We start from the raw sequence: 22636 nt of genomic DNA, 5'->3' as shown, positions 1-22636 counted from the left end.
TCAGTTCATCTTAAAGGAAATCAACCATGAATATTCACTGGAATGACTGAAGCTTAACAGGGTTAGGGTTAACCTATTGGAAGCTCCAATGCGTTGGCCACCTGATGCGAAGAGCTGGTTCACTGGAAAAGACGCTGATGCTGGAAAGACTGAGTCCACAGGCAGAAGGGGACAGCAGAGCGTGAGGCGGCTGGACAGCATCACCGACCCAGTGGACAGCCGTCTACGCCAACTCCAGGAGAGACGGGAAGGGCAGGGAAGCCTGGCGAGCTGCAGTCCCAGGGGCCACAGAGTCACACACAACTCAGCGACTGAACAGCAACAACAATCCCAAGTAATAATATCTGGGAATATTCTTTTCTGGTGTTTTCTGAAACTGACCTCAGTATTCAGTGCAATTTGGATTATCTGAGAACATGCCAATTTATGACTAAGACAAGGATTTGGGGGCACAGTGTAGACAGACACAGTGAAAGGTGTCTATCAGTTTAGACTTAGCACAGAGCTGACATAATGCACTGACTAGAACACATCCGGTAGAGATCACTCACAGGCAGAAAGTGACTGTTAGAGGACCGAAAGCTTCAGAGCGCTGTACACAACAGCACCGGGGCATCACCTTTCCAAAACAAACTAAAACAGCTACTAAAATACATCTCTGCATTAGGTCTTCTACTGAAATAAAATCGCCCAGTGTCTTTGAAAACAGTCATTCTCACCCATGGTAGGTACCACAATCAGGATGTGGGGCATGTCACAAGAAATGGCTTACAGTTAGAGGATCAAAATTCTAAGAATGATTTCCTTGTTTATAAAATTTTACAAATGTCACTCATTTGCATTCCAGTATACTTGTGTGAATGGGAGAGGGGTGAAGCTACAGCCAGTGGACAGGAAATTATAATCCTGTATATGCCCACAGTAACTCAGACCATAAACAATCTGCCTGCAGTGCAGGGGACCTGGGTTGGATCCCTGAGTCGGGAAGATCCCCTGGAGAAGGGAATGGCAACCCACACCAGTATTCTTGCCTGGAGAATCCCATGGACAGAGAAGCCTGGTGGGCTGGAGAATCCCATGGATAGAGGAGCCTGGTGGGCTATAGTCCATGAGGTTGAAAAGAGTCAGACACGACTGAGCAACTGACATGTAACATATATGCTCACAGACAGTAGAGAAGAGTGAACATTATCCATCCTGTGTGGCAGGTGAAAAACGTTTGGAGACTTGCTGTTTTAAGTATGCCTTCTAAATATATAACGTAAAATACAGGACCTCAAATCAGTACTTTGAAATAATTTTAGTGAAGACTACAAGTCACAAAGGCCTGCATTGAAATGCCAGCCTTCTTGATCCTACTTGGGCAAGTACTTGGACAAGTAACCTAAGCAGCTTGAGCCTTACTTTGCTAATGCTACTTAAGAATTAACTAGGAATTAACCTACACCTTGCACAGTTGTATAGAGAACGTGGCACAGAGGTGTTCACTATTACAGAGTAACAATTAGGAGCGGAGACCCAGTCCTCTGTCTCTGTGTCCCTTCAGTTACCTAACCTTAGCTTCCTAGTCTATAATACCATCACCTATTAGAATTAGGGTGCTGTAGAGATTAAATGTCTTACAACACTGCCTGGCAAGTAGCACACACTAGCTACGTGTTAGTTACTATTAACATCATTATCATCACCACCACTGAAACATTAAGTAAACATTGCCACATTATCAGATTCATTATTTTCTACTATATGAAAAAATGCTCCTTGAAAATTAACCTTATTTAGTGAACTGATTATAATATAGGATGAACTTACACACTCAAGAATTTTTACACTGATTTTTAGAAACTTTAAATATACAAGAAATTATCTGAATTACCATTGGTCATGAATGTTGACAAGATACATACATCAAATATCCATTTTCAGTGAACATATCCCTTCAGGGAACTAAAGCATATCACAAACTGACATGTCTATTGTAGTTTCTCCCGAAAGATTTCAAAGCAGTTTAAAATAATTATATATAGCAATTCTCAAAACTTATAAGTTACCCGAGAAAATTGCATCTGAGAGCAATCAACATCTTTCTCTAAAACTTTTGCTACATAATTACAAAATGTTACAGTCTAACTGTTGCAAACCTGCCATTCATTCAATTAGTCAGAACACTGACTGCATATCAGCTGTGCAGGGGCAGGCACTGTGCTAAACCCTGTTACATAGTAACAGAAAGGCAAGACCACAGTAACAGTGGGGCCACCAACACTGTGATTAAATGTTTGTGAAATTTTGTTTTCCTTAAACAGTGAAAAGAGTAAATTATATGTTCTAACCGTGGAGTGCATCAATAGTTAATGAGTTAAGTAACCTCATAAAAGTGACAGCACAGTATTTTCCCCGAGGAGACTAGGATTAAATGAAATAGGCATCCGTCTCTACTGCTCAATTACTAAGTAAAGGTAAATGACCACTTTAAATGAGTCAAATAACCTCAAGAATGACACTATTTTTCACCCATTTGAAAGAGAAAGTTTAGAGAAAATCTTAAGTTAGCTGTTACATGTCACTTGTAATCTATCAGAAATAAAGTACATTCACTCAGTTTCACTCAGCATCTGAAACTGAATTTTTGCTGGGGTGACTAGGGTCAATTTACTAATCATGCCTTCCTTTGATCAACCATTTTTTCTTAGGAGAGAAAAATCTAGCCTTAATGCAATTATCAAACAATCTAGAATTCATACTTGTTATCCTACATTTTACAAAACAAGTTTTTTCTCAAGTAGGTACCTGTTAAAGTTTTAAAGAATTTAACATATATATTACCCAGCAAATTTGCTCTGCCAAAAAAAAAATGCAATCTTGACTCCAAGTTAAGTAATCTTAGTGCTTCAAGTGATTATCCAAAACCTGAAAGTGGACAAACAGCCAACCACCTTTTTAGTACCTACCTCTCCAGAAGAAAGGGCTGTTAAGACAAATGCTTTTAATATTGACAGCAATTGTATCAAACTGACACGCAGGAAGGTGCACTTCAGGATTAAGTACCTTCCTTGGAGTTCATTATTATGAACTATGAATGTCACATTAGAAAAACCGCTGTCATTTCATTTTATGAATGCTGAATCAGGCAGTTTTAGTTAACTGCAACACTTTACAAACAGGCTATCAAATAAGCCCCAATTACCAAGTTGTTCCAGACACAGAGCTTCTGTTTCTATTATTAAGTGTAATTAAAGAATTAAAAGGATCCGTTTATTTTTCTTGATACATTAGTCTAAAACGATCTGCAATAAGTCTCTGAACACCCAAGTGACTGAAATTCCTTGAGCAGTACAAAACACTCCTCTGGAATGTCAGTCTTCCAAATGGCAACTATAAGAACACACAACTGATACACATTCTCCACATTACACATGAAGGAGTAAAAAGATTTCAAACTCAGTACATTTACAGGAGGGAGGGGAGAAAAAGTGAAAACAAATGCCCCAAATCTTTGTCTTCTCCAGAATGGCATTTTGTAGCACTGCAAGAATTCAGGCATTTCATCAGTATTCTTTCTGCACACTGGGGGACATTCAGTAACTGCTGGTGACAGATGAGCCGAGAAGAAGCTTCACCAACAAACAGTATTAACAGGTAATGTTGCAAATCAGTCATGGAACAGCGGGAGAAGGAATGTGGAGGAGTTGAAGAGTAACAATCTTCGGCCAAATTTTACATTCAGAGCAAATCAATCACACACTCCTCCAGGAAAAAAAAAAAAGAGAGATATTTGGTGTGACCCAGAATAACCATGAGGACAACACACACACACACACACACACAGAGCAAGTGCCAAGTCCACTACAGTTTGACAGTCATGCATTTGGATAATTATAGTAGAAACGTGTGTTTTGGAAACACAGCTTAAGACCACACCCTAGGACCGAGAACCGGGACTTTAAATGCTAAGGATCTGCGGTCCATGCAGCACCTGAATCGGACGGTATCGTGGCACAGGTGGAAGCGGTCGGGGCACCAAGTTCAAGGCAGGGGACCAGGAGGGCCGCGTGTCCGGGCGAGGCATGGCGGAGTCCGAGAGAGAAGGGGGTGTGGATCCGGGGATCGGCACCGGGAGGGAAGGCGGCCGCTGGGAGGGAAGGACGTGGGAGCTCCGGGTCGGGGGGCGACCGTAGACGCGGGAGGGGAAGCGCCCGGAGCCAAAGGCCACGGGCGGAGGCAGGACTGGGCACGGGAGGGGGCGGCGAGCACGCGCGGGGAGACGCGAGGGGAAGGAGGCAGGGGCGGAGAAAGGCAGAGCCGAATGAATGAGCGCCGGGGCGGCCCGGGGCGCGGAGGAAGGGCCCGGAGCGCCAGCGGAGATGCCGCCGCAGCGCCAGGGGTGGGCGCCAGGGCGGGCCCCCGGCGACGGTGGGGGGGGGGGGGAACTGAGGAAGCCCCGCGCCGGGCCCACCGCGCCCGCCTCTCCGCCAAAATGGGGTCGCGGAGAGACGAGCCAGGGGTGTGAGAGAAGCGGGGAAAAGAGGAAAAAAATAAACCACTCACCCTCCGCGCGAGCCTCCAGGCGCTCTCTCTCAGCCCCGTTCCTCCGCCCTCCTTGAGCCGCGGCGGCGGCTCCTCAGCGGCGCTAGGGGGAGCCCCGGGCCCGGAGCAGGGCAGCGACGGCGGCTGCGGCCGGACCGGGAAGCCCTCCGCACCTGCCCCTGTGGCGGAGCCGCGACGAGCCAGGCGGCGGCGGCAGCGGCGGCAGTGGCTCCTCCGAGCGGGGAGGGCAAATGACCCGGATGTACAGGGTAACGGCGAGGAGGGGGAGGGGGGAATGCCAGGAAGTGAGCGCCGCGGACCTGTCCGGCCGTGCGCATGCGCCGCGCGCCCGCCCCGCAAGGTAAACCCAGTCTTCCTTCCCCGCCCCCTTTGCTCCCGCCCCTCCCCTAGGGGGCGGGGCGAGGCCGGAGACAGGTGGTCTGGAGGGCTCCGCGAGGAGAGGAAGGGGGCGCGGCTACCTTCTCCGCTACCCCGCCCTCCTTAAAGGGGCAGCACCTTAAAGGCCGAGATGGCTTCTGAGTGGACCCGCGTCTTGCAGCCTTCTCATTTTACAGATGGAAAAACTGAGGCTCAGAGGTGACAGTGACCTGCCTCAGGTCAATAAGCTCAGAAAAGGCAGAAACTGGAACTCGAGACTCGCAGATCTGGACTCTGCTGAACCCATCAAAGCCGCCACATCCCATCACCGCCCCCCTACACGTGGGTGGGTGGGCACGCCTTTCCTCCAGGTGCTGACTGAGACTCAAACTCCCGGATACTACAGATGAGCTTGGCAGGCTCCCCAGGGCCAAGAGGTACACCGTTACCTCCTGCGATGGTATCGTGGAGACGCCCTTGGGAGGTGTTAAATAATCAGTCTGAGAACAGAAATCAGGCGCCACTTGAGACTTGCATGGTGCTACACATAGCACTTTCAGATAAATGAGACTCTGTTCTGGGGTCTGGTCTGGGTAACGTTATCTGATGGACAGAGAAGTTGGATGTGGTAGAGGGCACAGCTTCTTCATTTTCCCCAAATTCCCCTTTCACTCTGAACATAAATGTTCCCTCTTTACTTACAAAACAAGAACATCCCATCTAGCTAGCTCATCCTAATCCTGTTATGAAACTCTCACATTTTTTTTCATTAATGCCAGAGTGTAAATGATCACATCTCCCAGGGATATTTTCAATTTGACTGCTAAGCAGATAGTAACTATGAAGGTAAATGGTTCTAAGTATTTTGAGGTCAAGATCCCTACTGAAGATCCCATAAAAGTATGCACTTTTCTCTCCAGGGAAATGCGTACAGGCACACAAACTTGAACACAGTTTCAGATTTTTGGATCCAGGAAGCCTATCTATGAAACCCTGATTATGAAACCTTGTTCTAGTCAAATAGGTAAGATCCCAGTAGTGATCTGGGCCTTACCACAGGTAGCCAAGCAAACACTCCTTGCCCCAGATATAGAAGGCAGCCCTTAACCTTATGTAGGTTTCTGTCTTCCTCTTGGGTTACATGGAGACCAAGTGATATTGGCCATATTACAAAGAAATGTGGCAAGAGCGTCATGGAGAGAGTAGGTGCCTTTATCAAGGCACATACTAAGGGCAAGAGTCCTAGGCCTCCGACTTTTACCCTGATTATCACACTTAAGGGTGATTTGGGGGTCTTACACTGTATCCATCATAACCTTCATCAATTTCAATGGAACACAGGGCGCTGATGTTTTGCAAACACTGATGCTAACAGAACAGTCTCCACAATCCAAGAACTCTGACCCATTTGTCTGATACATGAACACCTACTCTTAAATAACTCTGACCCATGTCAACCCACCGTCCTCTATTTGAACCAGAGAAAGAGTTCTTAGACCTGCTCAGTCCCTTAGATACAAGCTGCCAGCAACCACACACCTGGAACCAAGTCTCCCCTGGAGAGCAGAAGGAATCTCATCTGTAATATCCTCAACACGTGAACATCAACTTTAGCTTGAGTATCTCCAATTATGTGGAGCTCATTATCCTCTAATTGAGAGGAGCCTCCTTTTTTAATTAATTATTTTGGCCTCACTCCACAGCATGTGGAATTTTCTCAAATGGGGACTGAACCCTCACCTCTGCAGTGGAAGCAGGGACCACTGGACCACAAAGGAGGTCCTAGGAGCCTCTTCTTTTACACTGATCAGAAATCTGATGTCCATCAACTGTCATTCATTGGTCCGAATTTTATTTCTGGAAAGAGACATAGACATGATGCTGGCCTGGAGGAGCTTACAGGCCAGCAAAGAAAACAATCCATTTGATGAGTGGTAACTGTAAAATAGAGGATGAGTCCCATGAGGAGGATAAATTGCTTTTTTCAGAGACACCTTTCTCCTTATCAGCCGTACACCTGTTCCTGACCTGTGTAAGCTCTGCCACTATCCCATGTGAGAGGTCCTGGAAGAGGGGACAGAAAACAAAAGCCTAGGAGAAATAATGAATTTACTCTTCCATGACCCCTTCTTCATCCTTCTGCATAAATGTAATCACATTCCAGCTGTGGTCAAAGTCTCAGGTTGGGGAAAAAAAAAAGGATGCAAAAAAAAAAGATGTTTACATAAAAGCACTAGGCTCTAATGATGATTTAACCATGGTGGCTTGTTAGCATTTTTTTTTTTTTTTTTGAATTCTTAGTATATGTGTCAGGCACCGTACTAAAAGCCCTTGGCTTGCATTTCCGCTTTTGCTTTTCACAAATTCAGTCACTGAGTCATTCAATCAACACAGTTTTGCCCCTCTGCTGTGTCCCAGGCACCATGCTAAGGGTTTAGGGTGAAGTCAGTAAGTCACGTGGTTCCTGTCCTGGAAGGGCTCAACGCTCACTAAAGGGAAGGGCTGTAACCCCACAATTACAACACGGCATGATTCGTTGTAATTTTGGAGGGTGGAGCAACTAACCCTCCCTGTGAAGGCTTCAGAGAGGATGAGCTTGGTCTTGAAGAGACAGGGGAAGGGCCAAGAAGAAAAGTCACATGGGCAGAGGAAGGGGAGCTCATGACATGCTTGGGGGGAGAAGACTGGGTGGTTGGAAAGGACCTCCTCAAACACCATCCTAAAGAGTCTGAACTTGCCTCCTGAAGGCAACCACCAGTAAATAAAAGCTTCTAAGCAAGGGAGAGACAAAATCAGATGTGTTTTATATCACGATCACTCTGACCACAGTGTCCAATGTGGACTACAGTGGGAGAGAGAGTGGAGACCAGCAGACCACAGAAGCTGCTGCGAGGTCCAGGTGAGACATAATAAGAGCCTGTTCTGGGAAACTGGCAGTGGAGAGAAACAGTGGACACCAGAATTGAGATATTTACTGATGTATTATAGAATCTACACATGTTTGTGACTAGTAGAATTTAGGGGAAGAAAAAGCAGGAGCTGTGGGTCATGACCCTGCAGTTCCTAGCTTCAGAGATTAATCTGACAGTGACGCCATCCAATCCCAAAACCTTTCCAGGTTTCATTCCTATTCTCTTCCACCTTTATCCATGTAAATGAACACTGCTTCAGTTGGTATCTTCAGATATGTGCAACTACCTCCTAATATCTTTTCCTATTTTTCCAGGCACATTTATCACTTTAAGGCTGCAGAATATTTCATCATGTTGAAATAGCTCTGTTTCCTTTCAGTCGCTGAAGGTCCACACCCTGCACGCCTGGTTCACCCTGGACTCATTTAACTCTGGGCATTTTGCAAAGGATGAGTTGGGCGAGGAAAGGGAGCCTTTAGGTGAAGAGTATTGGAAAAGCATAGCCTCAAGGGCCAGGAAAGCTGCAAATCTCATGGGAGACGCTTGGGCAACCCTATCGCTTGTGGAAATTACAGAGCTGTCGAAAAGAATCTATCGACCATGGGAATCCTAATGTCTACTCTCTATGGCAAACCTAGACAGTGTATTAAAAAGCAGAGACATGTAAAAAAAAAAAAAATTAAAAATTAAAAAAAAAAAAAAAGCAGAGACATTACTTTGTTGACAAAGTCTGTATAGTCAAAGCTATGATTTTACCAGTAGTCGCGTACAGATGTGAGAGTTGGACCATAAAGAAGGCTGGGCATCAAAGAATTGATGTTTTCGAACTGTGGTGTGGAGAAGACTCTTGAGAGTCCCTTGGACAACAAGGAAGTGAAACCAGTCAATCCTAAAGGAAATCAACCCTGAATATTCATTGGAAGGACTGATGCTGAAGCTGAAGCTCCAATACTTTGGCCACCTGATGCAAAGAGCAGACTCACTGGAAAAGACCCTGATGCTGGGAAGGATTGAGGACAGGAGGAGAAGGAGGTGACAGAGGATGAGATGGTTGGATGGCATCACGGACTCAATGGACATAAGTCTGAGCAAATTCCAGCAGACAGTGAAGGACAGGGAAGCCTGGTGTGCGGCAATTCCATGGAGTCGCAAAGAGTCGGACATGACTTGGTGACTAAACAACAACAAGAGTTCTCTATGGCCTAATCCATCTCATCCATCCACTCCTTCATTCATTATTCCCTCTTGGAGCAATGCATTCTTGTGAACCACTAGGCACTAAAGCAGAGCTAAAAGCACCAGAGAGCTGTGGATTTAGCCCTGCCAGGGTTTGAAGCCTGTCCTACAACCTTCACAAGTTAATCTCAGAACCTCAGTTTCCCCACAATTTGTTCTAAAAATTAGATAAAATTTGTTCAGTACTTGGGACAGAATTAAGCCCACACTAAGTTCAATAATTATTTTCAGTCTTGGTTCCTTCCCTCTGCCTCCTGGGCTCCCAGCAATTTCCTCCGTTTCTGAGCATACCTACAGGTGACAGGGCACATGCTCGAGTTCAGAGCCTGAATCTCCCAGGGTGAAGCAGGGCACTCACCTCCTCTCTCTAACCTTCCATTTCCCTTCTGTGAAATGGACATAAAAACGTACTCACGGGAATGTTTCGATGCTCTTATAAATGCTGTATAGGAAAATCTCCTTGGACTTAAAGACCAAACCAGTCCATCCTAGAGGAAATCAACCCTGAATATTCATTGGAAGGACTGATGCTGAAGCTGAAGTTCCAATACTTTGGCCACCTGATGCCAAGAGCCAACTCATTGGAAGAGACCCTGATGCTGGGAAAGATTGAAGGCAAGAGGAGAAGGGGATGACAGAGAACAAGATGGCTGGATGGCATCACTGACTCAATGGACATGAATCTGAGCAAGCTCCAGCAGATGGTGAAGGGCAGGGAAGCCTGGCGTGCTGCAGTCCATGGGGTCACAAAGAGTCAGGCACGACTGAGGGACTGATCAAAAACAGGAAAATGAGTTCAAAAAACCCGAAAGTACTCTGTCATTACTACTACTGCTGTTATAGAATAGCCATCACTGTTTTCTTGGCTTCTCCCCACTAAAAAAAAATGATGACCTTAGCATAAGTTCCATGGATTTTAATCGATGAGTCAAAGGATCTGAACCCTGCTATGGTTCTTGATTTGTGTGCTCCAGTGGCTCTTAGAGAGGATTCCGTGAATAGCTGCTGCCACTGTTAACTCAAATACACCATCCAGTATGTTTAAGCACCAAGATTATAGCTTTTGTTGACTCTGTATCGAGTCTTTGTCCTTAATCTAACTTTCAGGGACTTCTCTCAACTGCTCTCCTCCTCCTCTTTGAGGAATCAGTGAATACTGAATCCCTGAACAAAGAGCCACCTTCCCAGATATTCCCACCACGACCCAGGCTGAGGATGAAGACTCAAGGGTCCTGCCGTACAGAGACGAGAGTCCACCCAATGGGTGGGTTTAATGAATACAGAAGAGGACGGGGAAGGCAGCCTGGGAATTCCTGAGCAGGGCTCAAAGCCTGTCCAGCATGAAGGATGACATCAGAGCTGCTCCTCAAAAAGAACCAAAGAACAGACTCAACAGTTCAAACCCATTACGTTCCTATGATTTAGCAAAACATTAACCGATCTCTCAGAGGCCATAAAGTTGTCCGTACGGCCACATGCCCCCAGAGTTACAAGGTGTATCCCTGGGCCTCCTCACATTTCCAAGTGTAACACAGTGTCATACGTGGGCAGCTGCAGTTCAAGTTTCACCAGCCCTCTGAGTGACCCGCAGGAAGGCAGCATCTGCTGGCCCCTCCCTACGCCCTGAATACACTTGCCACGTAGCTGCGTCTCAGCCTCCTCTAGGGTCACTCCTCAAAGTGGTCCTTCCATTCCTTCCTAAAGTCGACCTTCCCTTCCATATTCCCTCGTATGTCACTGGCTTTTTTTCCCCCCTTCTAGCACTTACTACAACTGCAATTTTTTTTAATTTTTGAGCTTAAAAATATATTTTAAATTAAAAAAAAAAGACTTTCAACACAATGTCAGCTCAGTGAAGGCAGAGGCCAAGGCTACCCTGCCCACTCCTACACCTGTCACTGTGCCCACCTAGCTCCTAAAGATCTCGATAAATATGTTAAATGATTTCAGGGGTTAAAATCTGGGTAAAAACAAAAGAGGTTTCTGGCTCCCTCTACCTCTCTTTCACTCTGACTATATGAATAATATTTACATGTTGATTGCAGAAAAAATTTGAAAATTCAGAGGAGCAAAAGGAAGAAAACATAAACAGCCCATGAGCTCACCTCCTATGCCATGCAGACATGCTTCCAAGTGTTTTTACAGTGTCTACATCTATGTAAAGACAATGCAGTGATTTATACAAAGATGGTTCATATTAATTGTCATCGGCTATGTTTCATCTCATGATCTACCTTGGTCATCTTTCCTTAACAAAGGTACTTCAGCACTTGTTGTTAAAGCCTCTATAATACATATAGGCGGTACCCTGTGCCACACCACAAAGCATTTAACAAGCTTCCCGGTGTGAAGGTAAAGGGTTGGTTTCTTCAATGTCAACAAATGTAACATGCTGTAATGCAGCCCTCCCCTCTTCACCAGCCTCCCCTTTTCCGCTCTGTGTTTGTATCGCTTTTGAGCTATATTTCTACAGAACTCTACTCCCCACCGCCCATTCACCACCTGGAGTCATGAGAGTCCCCATCAACTAGAAGCAAAATTGTTTGCAGCCGGAAAAGCTCGACTATGACGAAGCCAGGACCATGTCGAGGAGTTCATTTTGGGAATGTGCTGCTGATACAGGCGACAGAAATAAAGAGCGTGTCTTCGTGCCAAGACTTGAACGCAAAAAGAAGAAAGCAGAGATTTTGTATGTCTTCATGTCTCCTTCCCAAACCCTGTTCTATGGCCAAGTTTTTCCCAAGAGGGATGGGCTGGTCCACAGAGTTGACTGATGTCGTAAGCAGTCTGCGGGCCAAAGCCTGTGCCCCACTTAGAGAAGAGCTGGCTGCAGGAAAGTCTACGAGGACACGGAAGGGGGTGCTGGCTTTTCCCACAAACAGTTCTCTCAGTCCCCTTGTGTGGTTCAAGAACCTCTTGGCATTTTCAGCTCAAAAGTCACACCCTCCATGAGAAAAGATCTCCCCCTGCCAGAAGCAGACCCCCCTCCAGAAGGAACCCCTGGTGTTCCAGGGAGCCCACAGCCTGACCCACCTGCCCAGCCCCACAGTGGCCGGGTCACCTTGTCAAGATGCAGAGGCATAGGAAGGGGTCACAGAAGATGGGGCTGTGATGTTTTAAAGTCAGAGATAGCACCGGGGATGGAAGGGAGAGGAAGGGCTGGGTGAGCCACCCATTCCCGGGCCTCACCCCGCTATGACCCAGAAACCCAAAGAGAGGTTGATCTGCCGTTCCCCCACCTTATATGGCACCCCACCAGAGGCAGAGGAAACCATAAAGGAAGAGATTCCCTTGTTGGTTATGACCATCACAACACTGTTAATCCGCTATACTCCAATACAAAATAAAAAGGTTTTAAAAATTAAAAAAAAGAAAATCCCTAATTGTGTCAAGGGTCACTAATTTATTGGTGCCATTTAAATAAGATTTTGTGTGAACTTACAGTTACCAAAAGAGAAGGCGGGTGGGATAAATTAGGAGTTTGGGATTAACAGATATGCACTACTACAGATACAATATATAAACAACAAAGACCTACCTGCAAGTAGGAACTATAAGGAACTATGGGCTTCCCTGATAGCTCAGTTGGTAAAGAATCCACCTGCAATGCAGGAGACCCCAGTTCGATCACTGGGTTGGGAAGATCTGCTGGAGAAGGGATAGGCTACCCTCTCCAGTATTCTTGGGCTTCCCTGGTGGCTCAGCTGGTAAAGAATCCACCTGCAATGCGGGAGACCTGGGTTCAATCCCTGGGTTGGGAAGATCCCTTGGAGTAAAGGAAAGGCTACCCACTCCAGTATTCTGGCCTGGGGAATTCCATGGACTGTATATAGTCCATGGGGTTACAAAGAGTTGGACATGACTGAGCGACTTTCACTTTCACAAGGAACTATATTCACTATCTTGTAATAACCTATAATGGAAAAGAATCTAAAAAACAATACACACGCATAACTGAATCACTGTACTATACACCTGAAACTAACACAACATTGGAAATCAATTACTGGACATGCGCATGTTCAGTCGTGTCCGACTCTTTGCAACCCCAAGACTAACCAGCCAGGCTCCTCTGTCCATGGAATTTTCCAGGCAAGAACACCTCAGTTTAAAAAAAAAAGAGAGAGATTTTTGTATGTGTTTTCCAGAAATATCACGGTTAGAGGAAAGAAAGGAGTTTGGATTGAAATATGGTAATGACAGAAGCAACGATTACCACCAATACCTCTGATCAATGGTTTCATTTTAGCTGATTTCCACTCATTTTCTAATTCAATCCTTATAACGACATCAAGAGAAAGATTTTATTGCTTCCAGTTTCCAGATAACAAAATTCCAGTGAGGTACAAAAAAAAGTGAAGTATTTTGCTGGAGGTCACAAAGTTACTAAGAGATGGAGCCAAGATTAGACCCCAGGTCTTAGAGCTCTTGACATGCATGAGTCACTCAAACTTCTTGCTTCCTACTTGCCCCTTTCTACAAATATTAATCTCTCAATGTCCAAGTTTCATCTAAAATACTAGATGACTCAACTATTTTTTTAAGATTTCTTCTTTAATGTGGACCGTTTTTTCTTTAAAGTCTTTACGGAATTTGTCACAACATTGCTTCTGTGTTTTTGTTTTTTGGCCATGAGGCACGTGAGATCTTAGCTGCTTGACCAGAGATCAAGCCTGCACCTCCTGCACTGGAAGGTAAAGGCTTAACCACTGGACAACCAAGGAAGCGCCTGAACTACTCATCCTTAATAGGCACAATAACCACCTGACTCACTGCTATTGTCAGGGTTAACTAAAATAACAGATGGAACAGGAAATCCTCCATAGTCAACCACCTTTTACTCTAAAAACAGCAGTGACATACAACTAACTCTAAGACATCCCTGGTCTTGGCAAACTCTTTAGTTAAAACAATCATATGTTACAGATTATTTATTTTGGGTTTTGAAATTTGCGGTTTTAGTATTCAGACTCAGAAGGCTGTATGTCACAGTGGCTGAGAGCTCAGATCCTGTACTCAGAATCTGAATTCCTCCCTTCATTCTCTCATCTGTAAAAACTAGAAAAGTAATGGTATCCACCATCAGAATGATGTTATCTCAAGTAAAGCAGTTAGGGCAGTGCCTGGCAAAGGTGGTGATGGTTTAGTTGTTAAGTCATGTCTGGCTTTGCAACCCGATGAACTATAGCCCACCAGGTTCCTCTGTCCATGGGATTTCCCAGGCAAGAATACTGGAGCAGGCTGCCATGTCCTTCTCCAGGGGATCTTTCCAACCCAGGGATTGAACCCACGTCTCCTGCATTGCAGGCAGATTCTTTACTGATTGAGTCACCAAGGAAGTCCTTGTTTGTTATTATTTTTAATTATTAATTAACCTACTACCTTCATTAAGGTAGTATTTGCATAAAGCTGCCCATAATAGCATTATGTATAATAAAAACCAGAAATAAATTTCCCACAACAGGGAAACAGCATAGTTGAATTTGAAATAACTGTCTTTAGAATTAATGAAAACCAATTTAATTACGATTTAAAAGCTTCTGCATTGCCACTCAGGGGCTGGACAATTTTGAACAAGTCATTTCATTTCTCTGGATTTGTTTCCTCACTTTGAAAATGAAGGGCCTGCTCTCAATGACTTATAAGTCCTCTCCAGATTTAAAGTTTATATTTCTAAGGTTTTCAATAAATTATAATCCATCGATATCAAGGATAATAAGCAACCCCTAGGTACATAGAGTGATAGTGATAAAGAACACACCTGCCAACGCAGGAAATGTGAGAGATGTGGGTTCAATTCCTGGGTCAGGAAGATCTCCTGCAGAAGGGCATGGCAACCCACTCCAGTATTCTTGACTGGAAAATCCCATGGACAGAGGAGCCTGGTGGGCTTTGGTCCATGGGGTCTCAAAGAGTCGAACATGACTGAAGAGACTTAGTACACAGCACATATGTACATAGAAAGATGGTAGCAACATGAGACGATATTTTATAAATTAATAATCCCAACCTTCTTTAACCCTACTTTTGTTCTATGACATTAGTTACCTCCTAACAGAATTTATACTGTGTTTATTGTGAATCTCTATGAATAAGGCAGAAGCACCAGGACAACAGGGATGTAGATCTGGTCTCTTCACTGATCTGTTTATCCCCAGCCACTAGAGCAACACCTGGCACATACTAGGAGCTCATTAACATCTGTTGACTGAAAAACTGTGAGTACTAAGTTTAAAGAGCAAAGTACAGAGACTTCCCTGATGGTCCAGTGGTTAAGACCCCGTGCTTCCAATGCAGGGGGAGCAGGTTCCATCCCTGATAGAGAAACTAAGATCCAGCAACCTGTGTAGAGTCACCAAAAAAATTAAAAGAAAAAAAAAGAGCAAAGCACAGAAGTATATACATAAAATAGAATGCCATTCATATAAAATATCTACCCTCATGGGGAAACGGCAGATGGGATCAAAGAAATTAAAACTCAATGACAACATGAGAGTAGGGATGAAAGAATTTTATTTTCCTTCAATGTTCTGAATAAATTTATCTGTTCAAAAAGATGGCATCAGAACAGAGAAGCACGTAAAGAGGAGAAAGGTGAAAGAGCAATGGAAGACATGCCCAAGGAAGATGGCAGCAGACCTGAAGGAAGGGGCCAGAAGGGCTTACGCAAATAGGAGGCTCTTGGAGGTTAGTTATTCTGTGAATGGAAACAATCACAGGGGTAGAAAGAAAACTAGGTAATATGACACAGAAAAGAAAAGCCAATTTATTTTGAACTTTTAATTACAAGCTAATTTCTATTAAACTATTCCCAAGTTGATAGTATTTCCCCATTCACTGCCTCAATCAACAGAAGCTTCAGTGAATCTCATATTCAGAGGCCTTTGGAGGGGCGACCTGTTACTCCTCTTGATCTGCTGCTGTGGATGCAAGAAGCAAGCAAAAGGCCCAAAGACCGAAGTGACATGGTACAATGTAGGTCTTTTCATGACCCAACTGATCAACCAGGGTCACACAGGGGAAAACACAAAGAGTACAGGAAACAGCCTTCCCTTCCAGGGGATGAAAGACACACAACCTTTGATCATACAAAGCAACACACACTTGCCAAAGAAACCGATACAGACAAACAGCCCGGAAAGTAAAGGCAAAGGATCATGCCTTTTGATTTGGGGGCGTCAGCATTGAGGGCATGGGAAGAGACAGGGAGGAGACGTCCAGTCCGTAAGCTGAACTTGCCCGTATGCTGAACTTGATCAAATCACCAGACCCTAGTGCTGTCTGTGGGCTTCATCTTGAAACACTCACCTGGTCCTACCTTGCTTTTGGGATCCCAAGCTACTCTGAATGCCTCCAGCCTCCAAATGCTCGCCTGAGCTCTTCATCACCGCCAGGCATCTGAACTCTGAGCCAAGCAGGTCAGAGCCCCTGCCGTGAGAGTTCTCAGGACCGGTGTTATTATTTCAAGGACATATCATAATTGCAGCTGCATGGTGATTTGGGTACTTCCTTGAACATTGTGAGGTTCACCGGGGCAGGAGACTTGCCTGTCATGTTAACCTTGCATCCGCAGTGCTAGCACAGAGGTGGACACCACGCCTGGCACATGCGCTCAAACCATGGCAGCTGGTCAAACAGAAGACGGGGTGCAGCCTGAGTTACCCAGTCCTAGGGCCTTTACCCTACCCTGAACCCCCGGCATGGCCACAGCCCTGGACCCAGGGAATGGACCAGCAGCACAAGGAGGTGAGATGTAAACTGCCCCCTCCTCTCAAATTAGCCAAAGTGATGAGGTCACCTGCTTCGTGACACAACAGGTGAAATACAGAGCTTTAGCCAGCATGATGTGAATATGCCAAACAGGAGCTAAGAGCATGGAATGAGTTTAGATTCTCACAGTTTCAAGGCCACAGAAGAAGAGATACTCTATAAGGTTAAAAAAGGAAGGAAAAAAAAAAAAGAAATCTTTCCAGGAGAGAACCAGTATAGTCCAAATTAAAAAGAAGCTTAACTGGTTTAGCTAGCTTCCTCTCTAAACTCCTGGGGCTGATTTCACATTAGAACACAGGTTGGGGAGTGGGAGGGAGGCCCCGCAGGGAGGGGCTGTGTGTATACTCACAGCCGGTTCATGGTGGTTGTACAGCAGAGACCAACACAACATTGTAAAGCAATTATTCTCCAGTTAAAAAAAAAAAATAAATTTAAAAATAAAATTTAGTATTCACTGGACAAAAAAAGAACACAGGTTTAATGAGAAAGCATCCATCCTTAGTTTTAATGCAGAGAAGAAGAGGGGAATGGAACCTTGCCTGAACTCTGGTCTTGTTTGAACCCACAGACTCGAAGAAATGTATGTGGTTCTCATATTGTTATTTAATAGGCCACTTGTTATTCATGAGGGCCTGCATCAGAATTTCTGAATGAATCACCTAATTTTAGACAAGGACAGAACCTTGAAATTCATTTTTAATCCAACATCGTACTCTTTAACTAAATGGTGGAGTCCAAGACAGGTCCAGGGGGGCTCACAGAGCACAATCCCCTAGGCCTGGACTCTGGGCCCAGAGTGAGGATCACACAGGTCCCCATCTACACTATTAGAGAACTGCTGAGTTGGTTTCCAAAGGTTAGACTGGATCATTGAGGTGTCAACAGAGTCCTGCAAAAAATCTCTACTAATGAGCAGTGTGCAACATTTGATGTGGTGTCTGGTGTGATCTTCCAGGGTAGATGAGATCAACTGAAACATTATCCTTTGACTTTCCTAGTGGTCCAGTGGTTAAGAATCCACCTGCCAATGCAGGGGACATGGGTTTTCAATCCCTGGTCTGGAAAGATCCCACGTGCCATGGGGCAACGAAGCCCATGTGCTGCAACCACGAGCCTGGAGCCTGAGTTCCACAAGAGAAGCCATAGCAATGAGAAGCCCACACACCACAACGAAGAGTAGCCCCCACTCGACACAACTAGAGAGAGCCCACGTGTAGCAATGAAGACCTAGCACAACCAAGAATAACTGGATAAAAATTTAAAAAACCAACAACATTATCCTTATTTGACCCTTCATTACTCATAAATCTCTTCCAAGGGAGGGGGGAAAAAATGTTAAGAGATGTGTACTGAAGGATGAAGAAGTGGAAATGAAGATTTCATAGGACTTCCCAATTTCCCTTGAGTAAGGCAATGGTATGGCTCCTGGTAGTAATACTGAACTTCTAACTCACAGACTTCCTGTAAGTACTGTTCCTTGTGCCTTTGCCCATGCTGTTCCCTCTGCTACAAACATCCTTCCCACCCCTCTCATGCTTCCTGTCCAAACTACTCACCAAGACTCCGGTCAGGCATCTCTATGGACATTGGATACGGATTCCCACATGAATTAGTTTCTGTTTTTACCTCACAGTAACACATGGTGTTGGAGAAGACTCTTGAGAGTCCCTTGGACTGCAAGGAGATCCAACCAGTCCATCCTAAAGGAGATCAGTCCTGGGTGTTCATTGGAAGGACTGATGCTGAAGCTGAAACTCCAATACTTTGGCCACCTCATCCGAAGAGTTGACTCATTGGAAAACACCCTGATGCTGGGAGGGATTTGGGGCAGGAGGAGAAGGGAATGACAGAGGATGAGACGGCTGAATGGCATCACCGACTCGATGGCCATGAGTTTGGGTAAACTCCAGGCGTTGGTGATGGACAGGGAGGCCTGGCGTGCTGCGATTCATGGGGTCGCAAGGAGTCGGACACGACTGAGCGACTGAACTGAACACACAACCCTACCTAACCTGACAGAGTCCTAGAATGTGTCAAAAAGACCAGCTATGGCATGAGGTTTGTATTAGCACCATGTATTCCATTGAGAAAAGTGCTGTGCAAACACAAGGTTATGTTTTATTAATTTATTACACCTGATTCCTTGGATTGATTTTGATGGATGAATCAACCAGCCCAATATTAATAGCCTGGTTTACTACACTCATTTCTCTTTCCAAGCCACAAGCCAAAATAAACTCACCCTCAGTTTATAACCTTGCAACGTGTTCTTTTGCATATCGACTTCTAAATCCACTGTGGTTATTAAAAAGGATGGTTGCATCCATCAGGACGGGCCATGTTATGCTGCGGTAACAAACAAGCCCTAAATCTCAGCCCCAACAATGACCACAGTGGTCCCTCTGGGATCAACAAAAGGAGCCCAACAACTCCATCTTTCTAGACTTCACCTGACATTTTGGATTAAGCAACTCTGTAGCTGACATCAGTTACAAACACATGACCTCCTCCTTTCCTTATTCAACCACCTATAAAGCTATCTTGCAGGGTTGCCATGCAGATTAGATGTGATCCTGCTTTTTAGATACTCAGGACACTGCCTGCCTTATAGGCAGCAGTTGGTAAATGATAAATGGTGGCTAGTAACACTGTCATTACCATTATCTCTTCTTCTTCTTGTTCAGTCGCTAAGTCTGATCCAATTCTTTTGTGACCCCATGAACTGTAGCCTGCCAGGCTCCTTGCCTCTCTGTCCATGGGATTTTCCAGGCAAGAATACTGGATGGGTTGCCATTTCCTTCTCCAGGGGATCTTCCTGATCCAGGGGTCAAACCTGTGTCTCCTACATTGACAGACAGACTCTTTACCACTGAGCCACCAGGGAAGCCCACCATTATCCCTACTCATCTTCAAATGATAATCATGATATTGTTATTATAATTCGCATATGCCAAGGGTTCCTAAACTTGTCTACAAATTGGAATCACCTGGAGATCTTTATAACTACCAGTGCTTGTGTCCCAGCCCAGAATCAGTGAATTAACTCATCTTGTGTGTAGCCCTGGCTTTGAAATTTTAAAAGATCCCCAGGTGATTCTACTGTACAGACAAGTGTGAGAACCATTGTCACAGAGGCAGCAAAATGCACATCTATACAGACACATACAGGTGCACACACACTCACCCACACACATACAAGCTGGTCTACTCCCAGGTTCCATGAATCCTGCCACTTTTATGACAATGGTGTTCATATCATTTGGGTGAGCGAGGTTATATGAGGCAACAAACAACCCCTAAATATCAGCCCTAATAACAACCACAGTGGGCCCCCTCCAGGGTCAACTAGATGAGCCCAGCAATCTGGTTTTTCTGGTCTTTACCTGATGCTAAAGGCTATGCATTTTACCCTCAGACCTCACTTCCTCTTTCATAAGTTTGCCAGGCCCACAGTAAATCAGAACCAAAAATATGATACTAGTGTGAACAGACTGGGAGGAGATTCGGTCAGAGGAGAGCCACCAAAGGCTACTAGTAACTGAGACTATTTCTTTGTTCAGCTCTCCATCCCCAAGATCCAAAACACAGTAGCCAACTTCATAGAAATGTGAATAGGCATTAATAAATGAACTATCATCACTAATAATCTGAAAAAGAAGTGAAAAGCAGACACAGGATCTCAAAAACACAGCATCTCAGTTGAAAACTTTATGGGTCAGGTTGTCACCAATCATCATGTTGATTTCTCTCTTTTCGTTCATTTCTCTCAGGTTGAAATTACACCTGCAGAGGTGGAAATAAATGAGATCAGGAGATCTATGAACAAAAACAAGGACCTTGAGTAGTAAAGAATCTGCCTTGCAATGCAGGGGAATCAGGTATGATCCCTGGTCAGGGAACTAAGATCCCACATGCGGCGGAGCAACTAAGCCCGCGTGCCTCAACTACTGAGCTCACACACTAATTAGAGAATCCATGTGAACCACGGAAAAGATCCCACATGATGCAACAAAGATCCTGCATGCCACAGTCAAGACCCTGAGGTGGCCACATCCATAATCAATTAATTTAAAAGAATATACACAAATTTAAAAAAAAAAAAAAAAAAGGACCTTTCTCCTGGCAGCAAAGCACCTGTACACTAGGTGCAGGCAACAGAATGAAAACATACATCTTACCACCAGCACACAAGTGATTTTCAGCAAATCATCTCTTGCTCCGTTGGATGCTAAGTCTCGGCAGAGTCCGGAGAAAACCAGAAAATCCAGCTTGTTTGCCCTAGTTTTGGCAGCTTAATTTAGGAATCACACTGGGCTTTCCATAAACACTTTACCAAACAAATGTATCCTGTGCTGTGAACATGAGAGTTAACTTGGGGCCCAGGGGGAGGAAGCATTGTGTATGATTCCATAATAGTTACTCTACTATTTTAAAACCAAATGGAAGCCTCAGGCAGCAAAGTCAAACAGAGAGAAATCATTTTCGTAAAAGTATCTGAATGCAACCATCTCTCCTGAAGCATTGTGAGCTGTCAATGGTTCTGCTTTTCTCAGAAGCTCATTCAATTATCTCTTACTTATCTGGACCAGGGAGAGGCATTTTCCTCCCATCTAGAGTTAAAGGAAAAAAAGGAGGCATGATCTTCTAAAAAAAGCCTGAAATGAAAAGCAGTAACTACTTCCAAGGCCCTGCTTATTGTGGAGGAGTCGTTAGGCAAAACTTTGAAGGGTCTCTGTTAGCGATCTATTTTCTCCATGACTATCCCACATTGTGGAAATATGTGATCCACAGCATCAAAACACCTTGCTCCTCTCCTAGGTGTGCAACTGCGGCAAGCCACTTAATCTCTCTGAACTTGTTTCCTCTCTGTAAAACAGAAACGCCTATGTGACAAGGACACTCTAAGAACGAAAAAAATTATGTAATGCATTTATACACTCAACAACGTAAATACCCTTTCCTCTGACTGTCAAACTCTCAGGAACGCACTAGAACGTGAACTTTTAAAAAGCAGGTACAATGCCTTACTTATCTTCCTATGGCCAGATCCTAAACACTTAGAGATAGCAGTTTCCTCTTCAGCATCTAGTCCATTTCTCTCCGGCTAAGCAGCATCCCTCATTCATTCAGACCGCATCTACAATTCCAGGGGTGGGTCCAGAATGGTCTAAGCCAATCAGTGTTAGCCTATTTCCTCTGTCACCATGATTGGTTGAGAGACAGAGGTGTGTCCTGTGAAGATCCAATCCGAGGGAAGCTCCGAAATTTTGTTCAATGTCTCTGGGAAGAGATAGGAGCTCATTCTTCCCTGAATGTGAATGCTATCCACTGGGCTACCTCCAGCACCCACAAAGCACCCAATGAAATATTTCCCGAGTATATGAATAAAGATGAGTCTGTGGATAAACAAAGAATGATGAAATCAAGATTCTCAGAACAGAACTGTAGTAAAACCCTATTAGGACACAGACTGCTGGTTATGCAGCAGGTAAATCAAAGACCAGGGAATGAGAGAGGGCTTCTGAGGCTGACAGATGTGGACCAAATTCTGGTCCTAGAATTCTAGTGCCTATGCCTGGGACCTCAGGCAACTGCCTAAGCCACAATTTCTGTCCAAGCCACAATTTCTCTCTAACAAACACAACTATCACAATTAAATAAGAATTTTTTAATGCAACTATAAATAGGGAGAAAAGATTGAGAGAATATACCCCAAAATATTAATAGCAATTAGTCCTAAGTAGCTAATGGAAGGACTTTTATTTTTCTCTTTTTTTGTGTGTACATTGTTGGATTTTCTATAATGAACATAA

The 22636-nt window shown here is 44.6% G+C and overlaps 1 protein-coding gene across 6 annotated transcripts in view; it reads right to left on the bottom strand.

Annotated features, from left to right (window-relative positions):
• CYRIB (CYFIP related Rac1 interactor B) overlaps positions 1-22636 on the bottom strand; it is a 143092-nt gene that overhangs the window by 76190 nt on the left and 44266 nt on the right. Inside the window, exon 1 of one of the 6 annotated variants that reach the window (XM_043880549.1) lies at positions 4549-4643. The exons of the other annotated variants lie outside the window; for them this stretch is intronic. The gene's annotated coding sequence lies outside the window, so the exon portion shown is untranslated. Of the gene's footprint in view, positions 1-4548; positions 4644-22636 lie in introns of those variants that run through there. 6 annotated transcript variants of the gene reach the window in all.

Source organism: Cervus elaphus, chromosome 21 (assembly GCF_910594005.1).
Source record: "Cervus elaphus chromosome 21, mCerEla1.1, whole genome shotgun sequence".
Taxonomy (NCBI): Eukaryota; Metazoa; Chordata; class Mammalia; order Artiodactyla; family Cervidae; genus Cervus; species Cervus elaphus.
This window is presented reverse-complemented; position numbering and strand designations above follow the sequence as displayed.